Source organism: Chenopodium quinoa, unplaced genomic scaffold (genome assembly GCF_001683475.1).
Source record: "Chenopodium quinoa cultivar QQ74 unplaced genomic scaffold, ASM168347v1, whole genome shotgun sequence".
Classification (NCBI taxonomy): Eukaryota; Viridiplantae; Streptophyta; class Magnoliopsida; order Caryophyllales; family Amaranthaceae; genus Chenopodium; species Chenopodium quinoa.
The window spans coordinates 5,246,792-5,267,909 of record NW_018742205.1 but is presented as its reverse complement, the minus strand read 5'-3'; positions in this window follow the sequence as shown (position 1 = coordinate 5,267,909).

Genomic DNA, 21,118 nt, shown 5'->3' with positions numbered 1-21,118 from the left:
TTTTGTGTTATCAAAAACTACTAAATCATGGATATTCAACAAAAAAAATTCAAGGTGCAAACAAAGAATTTTAATTTTTACTATTTTCTTCTATATTTCATAATACTAGAGCAAATTTGTTGAATAATTAGCGGTATTTCACCAAATGCCACTGATCACTTTAATAATTCACCAAATGCCACCAAGTTTTAAAAAAATTCACCGAGTGCCATTAATGACTGACGACCGTTAGTTGGCCGTCAGTTGACCCCACCACTTGCCACACGTGTAACCTTCTAATTGGTCTGTTTTTAAAAAAAAATACTTAAACAAAAATTTAAAAAAAAACCAAAAATATTTTAAAAAATTAAAAAAATAATAATAAAAAAAAAACCACCAAATCCCCACCCACCACCCCACCCCATCTACCACCCTCACTGGCAGCTAGGCCGCCCACCCCACCCTAAACCCCTCCCGGCTGCCGAAGACCGAAGCCCCTACCGCCGGCGACCCTCACCGGCAAGCGTGCCGACGGCCTCGCCCCTTCCTCATTCCCTCTCCGTCATCTTTCCACCACCATAAAAACCCACGTTCAAGCTCGAAGGCAAGAACACAACATGCTCATTTCTTCACCACTTTCTACAAAATTACTATCAAAATGCTCACAATCAAGAATGCAACAACATGGGACAAACAATTTCATCAAACAAGCATCACACGAGAAAGCCCCAAACCGATTTTTCAAAGGGGTTTTTGAATTTTTCACAAATTTGCATGAAATTCGACAATGAAGCAAGGATTATACATGGAAATACTTACATTGCAATGAGAAGAAGAAATTACACACAAATTGCAAAGCAAACCAGCGGAATTCGAGGCAAAAAACGAGCACCCACGAATTGAAAAGGGGTTTCAGGTTGTGTGGATAGGTGGCCAGAAACGAAAAGGGGAGGGGAAGGATGTTTTAGGTGGGGTGGCCGGAAAACGAAAAGGGGAGGGGAATGGGGTATTGGGTGGGGTTGCCGGAGTCGAAAAAGGGAGGGGAATGGCTGGGAGGTTGCCGGACTTTCGCTCTCCTCTTCGCTGTGCTTCTCCCTCCCCTTCCCCTTCACGGCGGCAGGGGAGCTGGCCTCGACTGGCTCCCTGGCGGCTGACTTTTTTTTTTTTTTGTTATTTTAAGATTTTTTTTTTAAATTGAACCAATTATATCATGACATGTGTCATGATTAAACCCTAATGACTAAACAGAGTTAACGGCCGTCAGTCATTAATGGCACTCGGTGAATTTTTTATAAAACTCGATGGCATTTGGTGAATTTTGAAAACCTTGATGGCATTTGGTAAATTATTAAAGTGCTCAATGTCATTTGGTGAAATAGCCGAATAATTAGCTATTGAAGAGTATATTCATAATGTTCAGATTAATACTGAACAAATTTGTGAATAATTAGCTATTGAAGAGTATATTAATAATGTTCAGATTAATACTAATTTTGCTCTAGTATTATAAAATATAGAGAAAATAGTAAAATTACCTTTCTGTAAAGGTTATTATTAAAATTCTTGTTTGCACCTTGGATTTTTTGTTGAATATCCATGGTTTAGTAGTTTTTGATACCACAAATTTGAGATCTTAAATTTTTTGAAGATTAATAATGGTGTTTTTGAGAGGAAACAGAAAGAGAAAATGACTACATCTGGTTTTTGAAAAATGAAAAAGCACAAATCAATAATGAGAGTGAGGAACATCAATGGTTATTTGATGCACCCTGGTACAAGGTGCATAACGTCTATAATATGAACATTTAATAAAAAAATAAATATGAACACATTACAAAAAATGAACATTAGTAAAAAAAAAAAAATGAACACGCGCGTTACCAAAAATGAATATTAAGTAAAAAAAAAATTATGAACATGCCACATAAAAAAATGGACATTAAGTAATAAAATATGAACATGTAATTTTAGTAATAAAAAACGAACGATTAGTAAACTAAAAATGAATATGATCATGCCATATAAAATGAACATTTAGTAAAAAAAAATAAAGAACAATTAGTAATAAAATAATGATCACGTAAAGACAATGAACATTACACATTATAATTATAAAAATGAACATAAACATCCAATTTTATAAGTTCATATTTATAAAGAAATGTTCAATTTATATGCTCTAAATGTTTAGTTTATATTACAAAAGTATTGAATTATATCGAGTCAGACTAAATTCTTTCAAAAAATTGAAGTTCATTATAAAATAGTGTTGTGTTCATATTTAAAATTTCAATGTTTATTTTCAAACAATATATGTTCAAATCCGAGTAGTATCATGTTCATATTTGTTGATGCTCATTGTGAAATAGCGTAATGATTATATTTAAAAATTTCAATGTTTATTTTCAAAAATTATATGTTCAAATCTAATAGTGTCATATTCATATTTTATATATTCATCTTCAGAAACTATAGTCTAAAATTTTATATATATAATTGTTAACGAAAAATAGATCATAATTAATTCATTATAAATTCTTTTATGTTCATTATAATGTGCTAAATGTTCATTTGAAAAATACTAATTGTTCATTTTATATATCAAATTCCAATTGAGGTTCATAAGTCCTTAACCCAAATTAACTTATGTTTATATATTAATCTAACTCAAATGTTCATAAAAAAGATATACATGTTCAGATATCTAACATAATAGGTTCATAATTACAAAAATTAAAAATGTTTTAAAAATACATAAATCGAAAACAAAATAAATTTTCGTATGCAAATAATCACATGTTCAGATATATAAATTATAAAGTACAAAATGCCAAAATTTTAAAAATGATTAAAAATACATAGATCTAAAACAAAAAATAAAAGTTCATAAGAAATGTATCACATGTTCAGAATTATAATTAAGATATTAAAAATTCCAAAAATATATGTCGGTAAAAATATATATTTATAGGAAACGTATCATACGTTCATATCTTTAACTTAAAATGTTCAAAATACCAAAATATAACCAAATATAGATTTGTTCATAATAAAATACACAAATATCACACAAACTCAAGCATTGATTAAATCTAACTAGATCAAAACATCATAAATAAGTGTGACTTAGCTACACCAACTATATGAAGAGGTCAAAGATGAATTTGTCATAACAATTAAGAAAAGATATTCTAAAACTCATCCTCTAACCTAGCGATGGCGATTTAAACAACGGAATGTCATCAGAAAATGATCTTCTCCACCGTCTTAACCACCTTCTCGCCGAAATTGCCATTTTCGGCTTCACTTCGTTGTAGAGACTAGCTCCATTATCAAAGCTTTAATTCTTTAAATCGAAGGTTGGACAAAAAGAAATTTGAATTTGATTTCTAGAAATTATGGAAAGAGAAAGAAGAGAACAAGATGAGGAAAGTTTTTAGTAGTGCGAGGAGAAGAGAGAATTGAGGTACTTTTTTGTTGTTTAGAGAGCCACAAGGGCGAGTGATGAGATTCGATCCCAAGATTACCTAAAATCGGGAGGAGAGCTCTAACCATCTGAGTTATCCCTCACTTTCAGAATTGAGGTATAAATGTGTAAAAAAATCTAGAAAGTAAATAATCAGGTTGGAGGAGAAGGAAAAACCCCAACTTATTATAATACGATGTAATTTTGGAGTGGTGGACCACCTAGAAATAGGTGAAACAGGGTTCATCTAAAAATTTGCGATCCAAAATGGCATGTATTGGGCTTTTCCAACGAGCTTGGGAAGCAATACAATGCCCCAATGGTCAAGTGGTCATAAATCCATAACTAAGGTATTTATAGCTACTATAAATAGTGCTTAGGGGCAAATCCCAAGGACCAAGGTATGTTCAATTTTTCTATTTGTTCGTACTTATCAAGAAAGATTACAAGCGTTTTTCTTTCTCAAGAACTCGTAACTAACTTCGAGTATTCTTAGACACCCCTCGAGCTTAGTTAACTATATTAGGTGATCATGATTCAAGCCTAAGATGTTCTTGACTAGTCAAGAAATAAACTCTTGATTTAGTGATTATACCCGAAACAACACTCATATGGACACAGATGAGCGAAGAATGGGACCAAAGAAATTTTTATCATCCAAGTATTTGGTCCATAATAAGTAATAAAGCTATAAATGAAGATCCGGGAATACTTCATCTAGCCTTTCATGATTCACAACTGAAACAGTTGAGAGATTTTATTCTTACAACAAATGCATCCTTCATGTTTCATGATAAGTATTCTTCTGAACTGATGGTATCTATAACTATCTTGGATGGGTGGGTGGTCAAGCATCGTGATCACAATGTTGCTGAAATCCATTACTTAGTATTTTAGTAATGTAATGTTGTCTTGAATCTCAAGCTACTTGGGAGCATACTTTAGATTTTGAGAATAGGTTTCCTAGTTTTGAGATTCAGACTTGAGGTCAAGCCTTTCTGATTGCTACAGAAAACAACTATTAGCTTGATTATAGAGAATGTGCAAGTTTTTGAGTAGTTTCGGCAGGAAGTTTAGTCAAAATTAAACTCAACTGTTCATTGTAAGCAGATTTTTCTCATCACCAAAATATGATGCAATAATATGTGCAAACAATTACTCGCAGTTAAGAAACTCAGGTGCCAATCGAGGAACTAGAGGCATCATTTAAGTACAACATAATCAGCCCTCTCAACAAAACAAAAAAAAGTTCATTTAAGTACCTGAAATTGTTTTGAAATATCAATGACGTTTCTTGGGTCACATGTTCACAACTATACTATATACTTATATAGTTATATTCAAGTCTTGGTATAATATATTTATTGTGTGCTTGCACTTAAATAATGAAAAGAGAAAATGTCAATGAGAGGACAAGTTCAAGCAATAAAAGAATTGAATATGTCCTTACTAGTCCGAATTTATGAATCAATTATCCAAATTTTGAAGATTTTGGTCAAACTTGCTTATTGTTTGGCCACCAGTAAATTTTTCTAGCTGCAACCATATAAACTAGCTAGTAATTGGTACTTAAGCAATTGATCGTTTGGTATAGAATTAAAGCAAAAATACAATGCATGTCGTTTTCTGATTCTTAGGAAGTACGAGAATACATACTCTTAACAATTGTTCAATTTTGGGTTGATAAATACACATGCCATGAAAATCACACGTAATTATGTAAATAATAAACACGTGAATGTAATTTTATAGTCCATTTGCTAAGTGGTCGCTGTTGTAAATAATGGAGTAGTCTAGTACAAATAGTATAGAAATGTTAAGCAAGATCGAAAAGGTGATCTTACAAACAAATGAACAATATCGGTGTGTCGTGATACAAATCACTGACTTGAAAACGAAATTCCGGCGCAACCACGGTGCTCAATTGTATTCACCGACACGTTCCCTAAGGTTAACAGACCACTTTCACACAAAGGCACTTTTGGGTGGAAGGTTGGAGCCAAGTAACTTATGCCCAAAATAGAATATGTATTTAGCTTGTGTTTGATGTATATGTTTCAAGGTATATCAAATCAGAAAATCATCCTCCAATTTATAAAGATGGAAAGGAGAAGATAGAAGATCATAGAGGAATCTTTTTCATCAATGAGAAAATAAAATCAGAATAATCATAGTGTTTAAAACACTATAATCAACCTCTTAAATGGGGGGTTACAAGAAATCAAACAAAAAGAGGAATCCAAGGGAGCTGTTGGAGTCCAACGGACGAGTTCGCGCCCGATCGGGCGAACTGCTAGCGAATTTCCAGACGTCTTCTCGTGCCCGGTTGGGCGAGCACCCAGCCAAAAACAAGGTTGCTCGCTCTCGCGCCCGGTCAGGCGGACCTCGCCCGGTCGGGCAACGGAACTCTAGAAATTTACGACTCTCTTCGCGCCCGGTCAGGCGGAACTCGCCCGGTCGGGCAACGGAACTCTAGAAATTTACGACTCTCTTCGCGCCCGGTCGGGCGAGGCTAGCCCGATCGAGCGACCATGTCTGACCCTTTAAATTCCCTTTCTTTATTTTAACAATCCTCACTAAAGGAAGGGAAGAAAAACAAAAGGATAAAGATAGGCAACATATTGGGCATAAGAGGAGATCAATACATAACACTTAGATATTACAAAAGTAATTTGAAATCTAGTGTTTAGTGAGATGAGACAATGAATTACAAATATAAGGGTGGACAAACCTTGAAACCCTTTGTAGGGAATATTTCAAATATCAAATTTGAGCCCCATTGTGATCATGCACTTAAGCATGGTGGCGTCCAAAGGTAAAGAAGCTAGAGATAAAAGAGTCGCCAATAAGTTTAGGAACTTGTAAACCGTTCACGGGTGGGAAGGTTACACCCCATTCACGATCACGGAGATCGCTAACTCCATAGTGGTCTGAAACCATGACTGGATATTCGGGGATGGTGGTATGAATCCAACCTAAAAGAGATTGAACTCGCCCTAATCAGCCTCTACTTAATTCTTGTGATATTCATATGCGCTTTCCGATCAACATACATACAACAAGTTAGCCCTAAACCTGTTTAATCTATGTTGGTTGATTTAATGTACAAATAAACCTATTATTGGCGATCACTTGAATTAAAATCATATTAAACCTAAAATCAAATTATTAATTATCTTATTAGACGTGATTTCAAGTACAAATTCCCTTTAAACCTGCAAGAAAGGGTGTGATCAAGCAATAGCAATAAATATTGAATAATCAAGCAACATAATAATTGACACAACGATCATCATCATAATCATAATCAAAACATTATAATCAATATAATCATAATCTCATCAATAGTATAATTACCAAGATCCTAGGCATGATACTGAACGGATTAATAACAAATCCTAGAATGTCACTAAATAATAAAGATCAAACCTTTAATCCTAAGCATGTTACTAGATACATGATATTAGAAATATTAATTAACACCCTAAACATGATACTAGGAATCAAAATCAACATCCTAACATGATACTAGAAATTAAAATAATATTGTCCTAAGCATGATTTCTATATCAAAGGAATAAATAAGTAATCGAATTACTTACTTTGATGCCTCATATCTCTTTCTATCAAAACAATACTCACGTTAGTAACTTCAAGAAAGATTAAATCAAATAAACCAAATAAATCAACTAAGAATTGAAATATAGATTTGGGACCAAACCCTCAGAACTATCAACCTTTCACATCGAGGTCGAAGGCAACTACGAGATTGGCTAGGAGTATTCAAATCTCGTGAAGGAGGTAAGGTATTGGACCCTCCACATGATCATTTGGTCGTAGGTAAGGTGGACTTAGGTTCTGTTTGGGCTTGGTTTAGTATTTTGGACATAATTTATTCGTTTTAAGTCGGATTTGAGCTTATAATATATCGTTGGAAAGCTCTTTTCAAACCCCATCCAACTACACAATTATTGGACCAAGATTATGGACCAAAATAAACTGGTTTGGACGTTTTCATAAAGAGGACACAAAATGAATGATTTTGGATTTAAAACATTTTAGGAAAGGTTAAAAATGGTCAAGGCTAAAGGAAATTCACGAGACTCTTCAACTCTTCACCTAACTCGATAATCAAAGACGTGAAAGGTACTCATCACTGGGTTTGGTTTTTGGGGAGACACAATCAGGTGTCTACACCCTTAAACCCTTGATCAAAGAGTAGACGGACCTTGAAACTCTAAGATTTAATCCAAGACCCCCACATCTCATACATCACTCTAAAATATACTTGAACTCCGCGAAGAGATGTACTTATTTATAGCCAAGCACATTCACCTTAGGTCTAGTGGAGGCTCTAGAAAACCGGCCAAAGTTTTCATAGAAGGTGGCTAGTCTTCACAACCACATAGGTGAGTCCTTTAGCATAATGCGTCTCAATAGCACAAGGACCCATTAAGAGTTAAACAACTCAACCTCACAAACAAACACACATTATCACCATAGGAATTAGGATAAATGTAATGTATCATATGGCGTAAGTCTTATTCCCCTCGATGATTCATCAACTTGTTTTCTTGCTAATCCTTTCGTCAAAGGATCCGCCAAGTTCTTTTCGAACCTCACATAGTCCAATGCAATCACTCCATTCTTGAGAAATTGCCTCACCACTTTGTGTCTCATACAAATATGTCTCTTTTTGACATTGTAGTTGCTATTATTGGTCACTCTAATTACTGCTTGAGAATCACAATGTATGGACACCGCTTCATGACCTGTCAACTCAAGAGCAATAAGTTCAGATTCCATGGTGGAGCGAGCTAGACATGGTTGTTTTGAAGACTTCCATGAAATAGCACCTCCACCTAAAACAAAAACATACCCACTAGTAGAAGAAATTTCATCATTATCAGTTACCCAATTAACATCACAATAACCTTCCAAAACATTTGGGAAACGATTAAAGTGTAAACATACATCTATAGTACCTTTGAGATACCTTAATAACCGACGAAGTGCAGCCCAATGACTTTGACTTGGATTGTGAGTATATCTACTAAGTCTACTTACCGTATAGGCAATGTCGGGTCGTGTGCAATTCATTAGAAACATCACACTATCAATTACCCTTGCACAAAGATCTTGAGATACACTTGGACCCTTGTTCTTCTCAAACTTTAAGTTGGGATCATATGGTGTATTGCTAGGCACCAAATCAAAAGAATCAAACATCTTAAGAATTTTTTCCACATAGTGAGATTGGCTCATGGAGAACCCACTCTTGGTCTTTCTTAAACGAATTTCAAGAATCACATCGACTTCTCCCATATCCTTCATTTCAAACTTAGTAGAAAGCAAAGCCTTAGCATCATTCACAACACCAAGATTAGTACCAACAATAAGCATATCATCAACATATAAACAAATTATAACACATGATGATCCAAAGTTCTTAGAATACAAACAAGAATCCGAAGAATTAGCTTCATAGACACAACTCCTAAGGGTGCTATCAAACTTTTCAAACCAGTGCTTTGGAGCTTGCTTAAGACCATAGAGGGAATTTCAAAGCCTACACACTTTATATTCTTAGCCTTTCACCACAAACCCTTCCGGTTGAGTCATATAGATTTCTTCATCAAGGTCTCCATTAAGAAAAGCCGTTTTAACATCCATTTGGTGAACCACTAAGTCATGAATTGCCGCAAGGGGTACTAAGGTTCTAATGGTGACAATCTTAGTCACGGGAGAGTAGGTGTCAAAGAAATCTTATACCTTCCTTTTGGGTGAAACCTCTAATAACAAGTCTAGCTTTGAATTCATCTATGGTTACATCCGGTCTAAGTTTCTTCTTGAAAATCCACTTACAACTTATAGTTTTAGAACCCTTAGGCAAGTTACAAAGATCCCAAGTGTGATTGGACATAATAGAATCAAGTTCACTCTTAATGGATTTTTTCCAAAAACTAGCATCAATGGATCTCATTGCCTCATCATAAGTATTAGGGTGTTCTTCTAAAAGGAACAAAGACACAACATGCTCACTCAAAGAATCTACATCAAAGTTCTCTACCACAAATGAAGTCAAGAAGTCTGGTTCAAAGAAAGACTCTATTTTAGGTCTCTTACTTCTCCTTGGTTCAACTTCTACCACTTTGGTAGAGGAATATGGGAGACTAGAACTAGGCATAGAATCAACAAGAGGCACATTCATACTTGACTCACTAGCATGCATATCAAGCTTAGAAGACAAGGATTTGTTCATAGGAAAAATATGCTCAAAAAATACCGCATCTCTAGCTTCACAAGTTGATATATCACTTAATAACATGAACCTATAGGCTGCACTATTATGAGCATATCCAATGAACACACAATCAAAAGTTTTAGACCCGATAGTGGATTTTTTAAAATCTGGAAAAGCCACCTTAGCCAAACACCCCCACACTTTTAAAATTTTTAAATTTGGACTATATCCCTTCCAAAGTTCATAGGGGTTTTTTTTTCCAACTTCTTATGGGGCACTCTATTGCGTACATAACAAGCGGAAAGAACCACCTCTCCCCACAAGTTATCGGATAGTCTCTTTTAAAGATTTATTTTTCCTTTCGGCAATACCATTTTATTGGGGTATGTAAGGTGAACTTGTTTCATGTATGATGCCATTGGCCTCACAAAAATCTTTTAAAGAATCTTTACCATATTCACTACCTCTATCGGTTCTAACTCTTTTGATCTTTAGGTCCAATTGATTTACAACTTCGGCTTTGTATCTTAAAAATGCACTTTCGGCTTCATCTTTTGTTTTAAGCAAATAAACTTTGGTATAACGAAAAAAGTCATCAACAAAAGTAATATAATATTTTAAAGTCCGCTAAATCCGAATGAATCAATTCAAGTAATTTTGTACTTCTTGAGACCACTTGCTTAAATGATTTCTTAGTATGTTTGGTTTCAACACAAATTTGGCATTTGTCAGGTTTGTCATCCATTGAAAAATTAATCAAATTCATGTCCTTCTTCTTTTTTAAATAAGAAGAAGTTAAGTGACCCAAACGATTGTGCCAAACATCCAAAGACTCAACAATATAAGCAAAAGAAGCACTTCCATTCTCATTCATAACATTTAAAACAAACAAGCCATTATTGAGGTAACATTTCCCAACAAAGTCTCCATTCTTATTCATTACAATCTTGTCGGCCTCAAAGACAAGTTTTTAGGCCGACTTTGTTGAGAAGGGATCCTGAAACAATATTTCTCCTAAGAGAAGGTACATACAATACATCATTTAAAAATAAAGTTTTTCCGGAGGTAAGTTTGAGATGGACCTTTCCTTTTCCAAGGACTCGGGCGGTGCTATTATTGCCCATGTAGACATGATCGCCGTCGGTTACATCTTCAAACTCGGTCATCAAAACCTTGTTTGCACAAAAATGCCTTGATGCTCTGGTGTCCAAAATCCACTCAATTTTGTTTTCTACCAAGTTGGCTTCAACCACCACCGCCACAATGATATCTTCCTTTATTGGCTTCGGAGGTATTGTCATCTTTCTTGGCTCCATGCCTTCGGTTGCATTGGTATGCTTTGTGTCCAATGATTCCACACACATAGCATGCTCCCTTAAGCTTTTTGATTTTGTTGTTATGAGTGAAGTTGCTTTTGGACTTGTTGTTTCCCTTCTTCTTAGATTTTTTCCTGTTTTTAGACACATTCAAAGGAGACTTAACAAGATTAGCTTTAGAAGAATTAAGAGATAAATTTTCAAAATTATCCTTAAGGCAATTAGCTTCTTTGGTTCTCATGTGACTAATGAGTTCTTGGAGGGTCATGTCCTTCTTCTTGTGCTTCCAACAATTACGGTAGTTATTCCAAGAGGGAGGGAATTTCTCCAATAGGACATTGGCTTGAAGAGTCTCACACATCTTCATGCCTTCACCAAGGATTTCGATCACCATGTTCTCATAGTCATAGACTTGAGTTATGATAGGCTTTTCATCATCCATTTTGAAGTTGATCCATTTGCCTACCACGTACTTCTTTTTCCCAGCATCATCCGCTCCATATTTCTTCTCCAAAGAATCCCATATGACCTTGGTTGACCTGAAATTGACAAACAAATCAAACAAAGTGTTGTTCATGTGGTTGAGGAGATGACCACGAACAAGCTTGTTGTCCTTTTCCTTCTTCTTCAAGGCTTCCGTTGTGGCCGCCGGAATTGCGACTGTAGCGGTTTTAGCATGTTCTTCCGCCTTCTTGAGTGTCTCAATAACATCTTCATTCAAAAAATAAGCTATTTCCAATTGTTCAAAAAAGATTAGAAGCTTTTGTGACCATCTCTTATAGTTGTTACCATCAAGAGGCTCCAACTTAGAGAGGTCGGGAAGGGTCTTGTTCATAACACTAGTTGCAATAGACATAATTTCGTTTTCAAATTTGTTGTAAATAATGGAGTAGTCTAGTACAAATAGTATAGAAATGTTAAGCAAGATCGAAAAGGTGATCTTACAAACAAATGAACAATATCGGTGTGTCGTGATGCAAATCACTAACTTGAAAACGAAATTACGGCGCAACCACGGTGCTCAATTGTATTCGCCGGCACGTTCATTCCCTAAGGTTAACACACCACTTCCACACAAAGACACTTTTGGATGGAAGGTTTGAGCCAAGAAACTTATGCCCAAAATAGAATATGTGTTTAGCTTGTATTTGATGTATATTTTTCAAGGTATATCAAATCAGAAAATCATCCTCCAATTTATAAAGATGAAAAGAATAATATAGAAGATCATAAAGGAATCTTTTTCATCAATGAGAAAATAAAATCAAAATAATCATAGTGTTTAAAACACCATAATCAACCTCTTAAATAGGTGGTTACAAGAAATCAAACAAGAAGAGGAATCCAAGGGAGCCGTTGGAGTCCAACGGACGAGTTCGCGCCCGATCGGGCGAGCACCCAGCCAAAAGCTAGGTTGCTCTCGCGCCCGGTTGGGCGGAGCTCGCCTGGTCGGGCAAACTGCCAGCGAATTTCCAAACGTCTTCTCGTGCTCGGTCGGGCGAGCACCCAGCCAAAAACTGGGTTGCTCTCGCGCCCGGTCGGGCGGCGAAACTCTTAAAATTTACGACTCTCTTCGGGCCCGGTCGGGCGAGGCTAGCCTGATCGGGCGACCATGTCTGACCCTTTGAATTCCCTTTCTTTATTCCAACAATTGTATATAAATTCATAATGGAGTCTTAATTAAACTATGGTAATGCTAATTAATTAACACAAACTATTGGGTGGGAAAGTCCGCACCCAACAGTTCGTGCGGCATACATACTCATTCCTCTTTTCTCCATATTCTTCTCTCTGAAAATCAGAAAAGTTGAGTGTCCTTTGTCTCTCCTCTTTCAAACTTCCAATTCTAGTGTTTCAATTTCAGATGTGAAGCAACGATTTACGATTTGGTGGTGCAATTTCCGATTGAATCTACGAATTTGCAATTTGGTGGCTGCTATAGCGATTTGGTGGTGCAATTTGCGACCTGTAATTTTGAAGAACTCCACCCCTTCGACGCCACTACGAATTTGCGAAATCCGATTAAATATTCGATTTGGTCGGTGATGTTGAGGGATGTGAGTCGTTCGAGTTGGTGGTTGCTATTGTTATTTGGGGGTGGTGTGAATTTGGAGGTGGTTGGTAGCTGTTATTGTTGTTTGGGGTGGTGTGAATTTGGGGGTGGTAGTGTGAATTTGCGATTTTCGTTGTTGTTTGTGTTGAAGCGGCTGCTGTGGCGCGGGTCCCGAAGGTGGTGGTGGAGAGGGAAATGCGGTAGAGGAGAGGCGGCGAGTGTTGGCGAAGTGGGTGGTGGGGGCGGTGAAGAGTGAGGGAGTGAGCAGAACATTTCGTGTTTGGTATTTGATTTTGAGCATTTTGGGTTGGCTGATACATTTGAAAAAGAGAGAAAGAAAGAGAGGAAGAGGGGGAAAGAGGAGAGAGAAGAAAATAAAAATATTGTATTGTTGTTAATTATATTAGCCAACAATTGACACATATCAGCCATTAAAATGAACACATTAGCCAATTGATATTTAATATTAGTCAACATTAAATACATTAATAAAAAAACATATCAGCCAACAAAAGGATGAAATCCGCAAAGAAAAGCAACAAGTAAGTCAACAAAATAAACATATCAGCCAATAAAATGAAACATATAAGCCAACAATTAAAATATACATATCAACCAACAAAATAAATATATCAGCCAGTTAAAGAAATATATAAGCCAAATTATGTCTGATATCAGCCAACAAAAGGAATCTATCAAAATTTCTTAAAAAATACTTATCAGCCAACAAAAAGAATATATTAGCCAACACAAAAACCATATCAGCCAACAAACATATCAGCCAACACATGAAACATATTAGCCAACAAGTAAAATATATCAGCCAAGCCTGCCGCACCAAATTTGCGTGCGGCAATCCGCACCCAATACCTTCTCATTAATTAATTATACCTTCAATAATGCTTTATTATCATAAATTTTCACTAAAATGTATTATGAAACTTTGTACTCCGTATTAGGGTGACATTAGGCGGATATTGAAAACTCATGAAGAAAATACACATGATGAATTTAATTAGTATTATGAAACTTTATACTCCGTATTAGTAATACATATTTATTCATGATCATTTTTTTATATGTTACAAGAAAAACAGTCAAAGTTAATATATAAATAGTAAAAAAAAAAAAAAGTCAAATGTGTCAATTATTTGTAAGATAAAGAAATTAAAGTTTTACAGTACTCAAATTAAATTTTACCCTTTTATTTTTTATTTTTTATGCATCACTTGAGTTTTCACATTTACAGAGGAACAACTTTAACAATCAAAATCTATAATTAGATAAAAATTATAATAAAATTATATTATGAAAGTAGATATGGTAACAAATTTAAGAATATATTACATGACCATGTTTATAAATTATATGGTAGTAAAAAAATTAAGGATCTGTTATGTTCAGCTTAATTTCAGTTCAGTTCAGTTCCTAATTTCCTTCTCTCATAAACAATTCAGTTTAGTTCAGTTCAGCTGTTTTCAGTAAATTAGAACATGTCCTAAGTCAAAGGTAACATGTGAATAGTGTAAAATCTTAAATAATACATTTTAAAAAAATGGAGTGAGTAGTTCAATTAGTCAATCGAGTCAATATTATGTTTGATCGAAATCAAAGTCCATTCTTACTTTCTAAGAACATTCCTCCTCATTTCTAAAACTTAGTCTATAAGTTTCATTTACGCCGAGTAACTAACAACAATAACATTTACTACCCCTTTATTACTTCCTCTCCAAAAACAGAAATAAAATTGCAAATCATTCCCCTTTTTCCTCGAACCATCCTAAAGATTTATCTGAAATTACCACGAACTCCCTTATCATATTCCCATAACTAAAAACTTAACATAAAAAAATTACCAGCTGTAAATTTATCAATATTGTAAAAACATATATCCCAGAGATTTAGACCCTTCCCCAAGCAACTAACAATGTACACCTGCCACTTACCCAACCGGTAAAAACAATTTTTATTTTTTTTAAAAAATAATAATAAATTTCCTTTTTTGTTTCTTCTCTCCTAATATTTGCCTTTCACATATTTTCATTGGTTCGGGGTTAATAGATGGATCAGAAATAAGTCAATAACTTATCAAAAACGCAGTTTTACTTTTACTTGAATTTTTTTACAAAAATAATTCCAAAAATAAAATAAATAAAAATCCAAGTACTTGGGGACCAAGGCAAAACCTTAGGCTAACACCGCCTTACACAACACACCATATAAACCGCCATTATAAACCCTCTCTTCTTCTTCAACCTTCCTCCTTCCCACTTTCTCTCTCCTCCCCCTAACTTTCTCTCTCAAAAAAAAAACCCAGAAAGATTTGAAGAAAACGATGATGGAGACCATCAATTCCAATCTCAATCTCCTCTCAGAAGATCCATCAACAACAACACCAATTGCTCTGTTTCCTGTAACATTCTTCGATGGAGAAAGAGAAATCGATGTGGGTACTGTCCCAATCACCCCATCTCTCACCTTCAAATCTTTCCAATCTATCTTAAGTTCTAAACTCCAGATTTCACCCCATCAAATTACGATCTATTTTCAACGCCCTAATTACAATGATTTTCACCACCATCATCGTCGTCGTCATGCTGTGACAAACAAATTCGATTTCGAGAACGCCATGGCAGTACCCGATTCAGCTTTCTATGTTGTTCAGAAGCGTTCTCGTCGAACACGACGTCGTAAACCCAGGAGTCCTGCAATTAATGGTAATAATGATTTTGTTCTGCTGAGAAGAGATAATAATTGTGATTATAATAATATCTTCAATAATCTCAATAATCATGTTGTTAATGGTGGGAATTATAATTTGAATGAGTATTTGGAGTATGTGAATAGGTTGAGATTGATTCAAGAAGTGGAGAGAGAAAGGGAGAAGTATATGATGTCGATGAATTTGAATTCGAATGTTTATGAAGATTTGAGTTTTGGGTATGGTGGAGGTGGAGGGTATTATGGTAATTTTAGTGATGATGCTGCGTCTTCTTCGTCTTCCTCTGTTTTCTGTGATGTTTGTTATAATGCTGCTGTGAGAGGAGGAATAATGGATGAAACGGTGCCGTTTCATTGGTGTAAAAACGACGTCGTTACTAAGGTTTTTCGATCGCCGGCCGGTCCCATTGCTCCACCTAATAAGAAGAAGAGTATGGTTGATTTCTTTGCTTGACTTTTTTTTTTTGAAGAAAAAAAAGGAAAATTTTTGTATAGATGATAATGTTCTTCTGAAAAAGAGGGAAAAAAACAGAGTTTGGGGAAAAATTGTGAATAATTTTGGGGATTAAGGAGGTTGGATTATGATTAATGTGGGTTTTAATTAGGAGAAGATTGTGTTTATTAGTAGGATTGATTTTGAATGATGGAGAGTAGCAAAGAAGGTGTTGTTTTTGCTATCAAATTTGTCTGATTTTTGTGAGAAAAAAGTGCCCTCCTTTTTTTGTGAAGTGTTTTGGAGGTTTGCCTTTTTTACAAAAATGTAAGCTACTACTATTATCATGGATAATAATCCATCTCAATAATATGTTTAGTTTATTGTTTGTTGGATTGATTGATATTATTTGTTCTATTTAGTTAAGCTTTTGTTTAATGGTTGTGATTCAATCTAATATTGGGTTTTATTCGCTTGTTCGAATTTAATTGTCGCACAATTTCAATAGTTGATGTTACGATTTCAATTGTAGACGATCAATTTGATTCAGTTTAAAAATTGTGGTGAGTTGGTGACTAAGACATGATTAATTTAAGAACTTGGTGTAACAATTATAAGCAAGTAGCAAATTAAGGGGATTGATAAATTTAGCAAATTAAGTGGATTAATACTAGAATGATACATTTAGCAAATTAAGTGGATTGATAAATTTAGCAAATTAAGTGGATTAATACTAGAATGATACATTTAGCAAATTAAGTGGATTAATACATTCGATGAGATGACGTGTTGATTTTTCATGATATTCACGAATTGTTTGCTCAAGTCGTCTTTTGCAATGCAATCGGAAAGAGAGGTACTCATATTACTTTATTGCACTTGCTAATTAGTCATTGAAAGCTACATTAGACATTTAGACTACACTATTCTTTACTAAGTTGTAATCCATATCTTTCTAGAAAAAGCTTGAAATGATGTAAAATTTGTGATTCAATGTTCAACTTTTGTAATCACATTGGATGAAAGTCTAGGAGAAAAAGTTAATCAATTTAAAATATTACTTTGTAAGTTAGTAACTCATATTTTAGACATGAAAAAAAGTCGATTTATCTTCAATTGATGGAGACATATAGACGATATAGCATCCTAGTATCTATGCATGTAGCCAATCCTTTTGTCATTAAAGAGTGCTATTTCTTACTATGACAAACTCATAGAGGCTAGTGGTTTAAAGGATAACAATACATATAGTTTGAATTTAATCATTCAATAAGTTGTAAAAATTCAGCCCGTCAAGTAGTCGATTGTAAAACAACAAAGTAAACTTTTTAACACTGACCGAGTATAACACTAATGAAGTAATCATGTAACATTGATCGAGTAACCTTTATAACACTAACGAAATAACCCCCATTTTAATTGACCACCCCGTGTGGCCAACCACATATAAGAATTTTTGTTAAAAATTAATACTTGTATCAATATAAATGTATGATAAATTAACATATTAATCAATATAATTCATATTTTCTTTATCCAACAACCTAACGATTTTCCTAACTTAAATGCCTGAAATAAATCATTGAGGCCACCAGGCACCTGGCCATCGATATGGTCACCTAAAGAGGCTAGGAACCCCAAAAGAAACACTCCACAACTATAATTAAATTAAATCAAATCAAATTAAATTCATAATCTATATGTTGTTTGATGTTGTCAAGTGGTGTATTATATAATGAAAACTGACAAATTCTACAAATATATCTTTTCAAGGAATTAAGGAGGGTTGGTTATCTACTAATGCTACACACAGATCGACTTAATCAGTCAACATTATTTAATTAAACTAGTTTTATTTATAAAGTAAGAAGTATACATTTATGGCAAGTAGGTAACATTTGTGTGGCACTTCCTCTACCACTTTTAGTACACTCTAAGATCTGTTTTGTTCACCTTATATAAGTTCTGATACATTAATTAAGTTTTAATAGGATAGGGGTATCCAAGTTTAAATTACAATCAAAATTAATTTTTAACGTCTTCTGATAAGTTTGTCTATAATAGAGTTATATATTATTTTTGCTATCTTTTGTAGGCTATAAATGTTGGTCAAGATTATCAATAAAATTCAAACATTTATCTCACAAATATATTACATATGTTGATTGAGAGATAATCGTGATGTTGTTTGGAAAAAAAATAACGCGAGTTTAACTAAAATAGGAGATAAAAGTATAAAACATACTTCTTGGAAGATTATTGACATTTATATGTTGTGCAAAGGGCAAGAAGGGTGCAGTTTAAACGTTCACATTCGTTATATCTTGGGATATGTAATTTTAAGTGTAGGAAAAATTGACGTCCAAAACGATTGTCATCTTCTTCAAATGCTCCCTTTGTCCCCATTAAATTAGTATGCCATGTTTATATTTAGGTCATTCCAAATTACAAATTAATATCACACCAACACTTTACATTTTTATAGTTACCTTGATGGAACCTTTATGATACGGTGGAGACACAAATATTATAATAGCGAGAGATATTTATAATACTTTCTCCGTTCTTTTTTTATCGCATCACTTACTACTTTAGGAAGTTTACTTATTATTGCATCATTTTCTTTTTACGATAAAAAATATCTATGTTCACACTTCAAATACCCAACATACCCTTATTTTTTCACACTTACTTTTTATTTTATCTTACATTACATGGACAATTTTTCAATTTTTACGTTTCTCTCTCTTACTTTTTTCCACTACCAAATTTTGCCTCCAAAAACCCCTATGATGCAATAAAAAAAACGGAGGAAGTATACTTTATGCTTGAAATTTGAATGATTTCAACATGTCCTATTAGCTAATTGGAAAACAGATATCCAACTAGTATGATTCTTAAAGACTAAGCCTCTATATGGCACATCTGATATTGTTTGAAATCATATTATTTAAATTCACATTATTATTTTTTCTAAATATCAGTTTTACACAAATTCTTATTTGTGACTAGCCACTTCACATATATAAGGTAATTAAATAAATAATAAGGATTATTGTATTCCTAGATTACCTGACGTATGTGGGTTAGTCGTTGAATGAGAAAATGGGGTTACTCTATTAAACAAGTAGAATTATTCTTTCATTAGTTAAAACAAAATAATAAGGGTTACTCTAACAAACAAATGAGGTTACTTATTGGGGTTACTCTTACGAATAAATGAGGTTACTTATACAAATAAATAAATATTACTGTCATAGACCTATGTGGTCATGTCGTGTGGCTAGCCACATATAAGACTTACCGATTTAATTTACATTATTTAGTCTAAACTTACATTATTCAGTCTGGACTTATATTGTTTTGTCTAAAACTATATTGTCTTAACTTATTTAAAATTATCTTAAAATAATTCGAAATTGTATTTGAAATTAAGAAAAATACTTATTTAATTTTGTTTGGATCTATTTGTCCAAATTTATTTAACTAAAATGATTTGCCTGAACTTATGTTCTTTGACTTTATTTTGTCACGACTTAATAATATTTTGTCTGAATTAAAATATAATATGACAAGATAAAATTAGATAAGATAAGATGAAACGAACATACTCTAACTATGACTTGTAAGATCTCAATTTCATGTTTAACCTTAAACAGTTGATACATTGACCTAATATCACACATCCAACTGATCCAAGCACTTATTAAAAATAGTACCAATCGTAAAAAAAAAAACAAAGATGATTACTTGACAATAAATCTATAGTTCTAAGCTTCTGTATTGTAGGAATCGCTTTCATTTATACTAAGATAGCTATAGCGTCCATACCACACTATGTATGAAATAAAGATGATAAATTATGAAGTAATTTCTTAGTGAACTGTAAAATGTATAATATCCCAAGGAAAAGTAAACAAATTAACTTAGGATAGGTGATTTATTGCTCATTTGTTGTTGATTTATTTCTTAAAATTAATAAATAATGTAAGAAGTACTTTCATGTCTAAAATGAACATCTTACAAGGACGTACACATATGGCCATCCATGAAAAATTTGCAATATTGTTCAGGCCCAAATTTTCCATTAGCAAAACCCACTTATTAGATTCTCCTCAAGGCTTAAACCGTTTGCTTTTCCCTTGCTTTTCAATTCCTCCAATATTTCCCTGCTCTCTCCAATATATATATATACATTAGGATCTCACGTCATGGAGTAATTTGCAGTTTTTTTTTTATTTATTTATTTATTTGTTTGGAATATTTTTTTATTGGATTGAATCTATTAGTATTCTTGCACAATTAGATCTAGTTTAGTATATTTAATCTTCTATATTGTTAGAGATATAAATTATTTGATATTTTATCCTTTGTTTTGTTAGAGATTATTGTGAGTTCAATTGTTTATGAGATCTAGGACTCTTTAGATTGTCTTTTAAGGTTATTTTTACTGTGAGTGATTGAGATTAATAAAGTTTAGAGTTCTGTGTTAAAAACTTGTGTGAGAATCCGCTTTATATAGTTGATTCAAGCTTGGTTACTTGCGTTTCAAGAAGCATTAGTTAGTCCGCTTGATTAACTTATTGTTTGATTTGGTCCGTTTGATTCAAATTAAACCCACTTTGTTTAGAGGAAGCTATGGGATTTTTTTTTTTTTCAAGTGAGCAGAAAGGAGAGCGAGCTTTCTATTTATTTAGATCACGATATGCCAAAGCCACAAGTCTTTGAAGGAAGGAGTCCATACAAAAAACTCTGAACTACCATGAGTAACCCCTCTTCGCCATGAGGTGAGCTACCATATTATCTGCTTGTCCAACGTAAGAAATATCAAGGCTCAAGATTCATCTCTTTACTATTTGTCATCAAAAATCAAGAAAATAGGGAATAGTACTTAAAAGAACACATC